This window comes from Schistocerca nitens, chromosome 1 (assembly GCF_023898315.1).
Source record: "Schistocerca nitens isolate TAMUIC-IGC-003100 chromosome 1, iqSchNite1.1, whole genome shotgun sequence".
NCBI lineage: Eukaryota > Metazoa > Arthropoda > Insecta > Orthoptera > Acrididae > Schistocerca > Schistocerca nitens.
The window spans coordinates 1,291,972,563-1,291,976,300 of NC_064614.1; the positions used below are offsets into that span (position 1 = coordinate 1,291,972,563).

The 3,738-nt window shown below is 47.9% G+C and overlaps 1 pseudogene; it reads left to right on the forward strand.

The window, feature by feature from the left end:
* The first annotated feature begins 220 nt into the window (after nt 1–220).
* Nucleotides 221–321, forward strand: LOC126205467 (U6 spliceosomal RNA; annotated as a pseudogene).
* The last annotated feature ends 3,417 nt before the right edge of the window (nt 322–3,738 follow it).

A 3,738-nucleotide genomic window follows, 5' to 3' on the forward strand; every position in this document is an offset into this window, starting at 1 on the left:
AACTGCAGCTGCTCTGGGCGGATGCTGAGAGTATGCTGCACTACAATCTAAGTTTTGCGTCACCACTTATTAACAATCATATTTCACAGTAGATGATTGACAGATTAGCGCTTGGTAAGTCTTGTGCTCTTTGTCACGGCACAGCAAAGCTAAGCCCGAGTCGAGACATATTTGAAGCGATATGATAACGACAGATGCTGCTTCTTAGTGTCCTTGGAATGTACTTGCTTCGGCGGTACGTATACTAAAATTCAAAGGATACAGAGAAGATTAGCATGGCCCCTATACGAGGAGCAAAATCGTGAACCGTTACACATTGTTTCCGCAACGTCATTCTCTGACGTTAAGATGTCTGAGGATATACGTAGGTGATGAGAGACAAGTTTCGCTTCATATTTGCAGTCATTTGTGACTACCTACGCCCTACATTTACGCAGGTCTCGTCTACTTACCTTTATTCACAATATATCATGACAATACTGCCAGTCAACCTTTCACTCACCACAGTGTGCATTACAAACTTGTACTCTAATGGCAAGACAGGAAGCGCTACAAAACCGCAATTACACTGTGCACACAGACACAGCTACTCGTCACTGGCTGTACCGAGCTGTGTGGTGGCAGTCGTCCCGGGGTTATCTCTCAACAGATTCGATTTTTCGGGTGGTGGAGAGGCGTACAGAGTGGGTGTGTGGTAAAGAGGCGTACAAAACAGGTTTCGGTAGTGTTGATGGAGCAACATATTGAAAAGGTTCTCCTGTCATTTGTCTTCATGTAGGGGGCTGCGGTCTAGGGGCTGGTGTCAGTTGACAGGTAACCATGGTACTGAGTTTTAGAACTATTCGACAGAGAAATGAACATACGACTAAGGAATAGTGGGTGAGCCAATAGATCTGTTATAGGGCGTGGGAAAAGGCGCAATTCGAATCAGCAGTTTCGTCTTGAGTACTGTTGGAGTGGAAGTGTACCTGCTGGCTATTTTTATGTGGTGTGTGGTGTTTCTTCATGTGGATATTGGGGTGTGGTTTGTTGGGGAAGGGGGGTTATTGTGCTGTTGCGTGAGGTAGGTTGTGTGTATTTTTTTTGTGGTTTTATGCGTATGTATGCACTGCTTTCTGGGCGGGAAGGCGTGCCGGTCCCTTGCACGAATCCTCCCGGCAGATTAGTATGGAGGTCCGGTGTGCCGGCCAGTCTGTGGATGGTTTTTAAGGCGGTTTTCCATCTGCCTCGGCGAATGCGGGCTGGTTCCTCTTATTCCGATTCAGTTACACTGTGTCGGCGATCGCTGCGCAAACACTGTCTCCAAGTACGCGTACACCATAATTACTCTCCCACGCAAACATTGGGGTTACACTCGTCTGGTGTGAGACGTTCCCGGCGGGGGGGGGGGGGGGGGGAGGGGGACGTCCACTGGGGGACAAACCGCACAATGACCCTGGGTTCGGTGTTGGGCGGCGGTGGGGTGAGTGGACTGCTGTAGCCTGTTGTGGGGTTGTGAACCACTGAGGGCTGCGGCGGGGACGGAGCCTCTCCGTCATTTCTAGGTCCCCAGTTCCATACAATACAATGCGTCTGTATATGTGTGTATTTGTGGGAGAGTGAGAGTGAGGGTGAGGGTGAGGGTGAGGGATAGGGGAGGGAGGGGGGGGGGAGGGAGAGAGATATGGGGAATCAGTCTAGATGTAGGCAGGAGTTCATTCTTTTAATCTGAGTGTAATAAGTTTTGGGTTTTTTATGTATATTTTATTGATTTTAAGTGTGGGATTTTTGTTTACTGTTTCTTTCAGTATTTTAAGTTTGTTGGTTTTTGGGATACCAGCTATTGTTATTTTGGGGGAAGGGTTATTGGTATCCTGGTACAGAACTGAGTTGCTCAGGTCAACTGGATATGGGAATATCGACTCCTGTAGATGAGAGGGAGGGGGGGGGGGAGGGCTTTATTGATATCCTGGTCCAAGGATCAAAGGTGCTGTTCTATTTTTAATGAACTTTGATCCACGTTCCTCCTCCCATGATCTAATTAAGAAACATAAATCACACCAAGAGATATATCTAATTAATTTACTTTGATCCACTTACGCAATCTTCTTGTGCAGATCGATTTGTTTTTATGACATTGTGAGGTTTTAATTTTTGGCAGTTTTCATTGGTCTTTCCAGATGTTGCGTACCAATCGGTGTTGTTTTTATTAGTGAATTTTTAATTTCTCCCCGCCCAAAGCCTCCTGTTTCCCGCATTTGTTTTACTAGATTTATTAGGTTTTGTGAATGTTGTGGACCGGGTTTTATTTGTAATTTCGCATGTGTTGTGGTAAATAATGGGTCGCCATCTTGGATACGCTCGAAATGGGTGTTTCCAGCATCATGCTGACGTCACTGGCCATAGCACATTGATGCTATTCCTGTCTGTAGTAATATCGCTTAAGCATACCTGCCTGTTTCTTCAGTCACTACCGTTCACCTAAAACCGGCTGTTACAGTAAATCCGTTGTGCAGAAGCATATTAGAGTGTCCCAGCTTGCGTCACTTCCACAGTAAGTCAGTTGACTATTCTCAAGCTGATTGTGGCAATAAATTGATTTTTATATTCACAAATATAAGTTTTGCGATCGATTAGCAGTTCAAAACAAATACAAAAAAATGCTTCTAGGAAATGAAGGAATGACTTCTTTGACAATTTAAAGTTCATGGAAAACAACACAAGTAAACCTCTGTGTGAGACTATCTGTGGTCTAGTGGTTAGCATTGCTGCCTCTGGATCACAGTGTCCCTGGCTCGATTCCCGGGCGGGTCAGGGATTTTCTCCGCCCGGGAACTGGCTGTTTCTCTAGTCCTTATCATTTCATCATCATTCTGGAAGTGCCGAGACTGGAATTAAAAAGATTTGGAACTTGCACTGGCGCTGATGACAACTATGTTAAGCGCCCCACAAACCAACGTCATCATCATCGTCTTCTGGAAAGTTCTCTGCAGACGAGACAGACTGTCTCCTTAGACATCAGTGGTAGGCATCTCACGAGTGGTTCCAGGAGTCCCAGCGTATGAGCCCACAACCGGAGCTGCAGGTTATGATGCGCAGTCGTCCCTGGTGGCAAGGGCTGCGTCGAGTCCAGTTGGTGGCGTGGTGCTGGCGACCTCGTCACTCCGTTGGCGGTGATGCAACTGCGAGGACAGCTATACCCATGTGGCGGGTAGCTACTGGTCTAGCAATGTGGGCTCGAATTGGCGGCATTCGGGAGGACGACGGTTCAATCCCGTCTCCGGCCATCCTGATTTAGGTTTTCCGTGACTTCCCTAAATCGCTTCAGGCAAATGCCGGGATGGTTCCTTTGAAAGGGCACGGCCGATTTCCTTCCCCATCCTTCCCTCACCCGAGCTTGAGCTCCGTCTCTAATGACCTCGTTGTCGACGGGATGTTAAACACTAATCTCCTCCTCCTCGAATTGGCGGAGGAAAGGCGTGGCGGATGCAGCAAAAGGTCCGCAGATGGGGCGGCCTCTACTGTTCTTACACGCGACCTCTGAAGTAGCCTGCTTCTTGCAGGTCAGGAGAAATTCGGCTGACTTTGGCTGGTGCACCTACGGAGCTGGAGGGATCACCCGCACAGCGGTGGCATTTTGCGGGTTGGCGGTGTTGCAGGAGACCGCAGAAACACGCCACATATCATGTCTAAATTTCACTGCTTACTCCCCACGAGTGTCATTCACACAGTAGTTCCCACAGGTACTGGCAATCTACC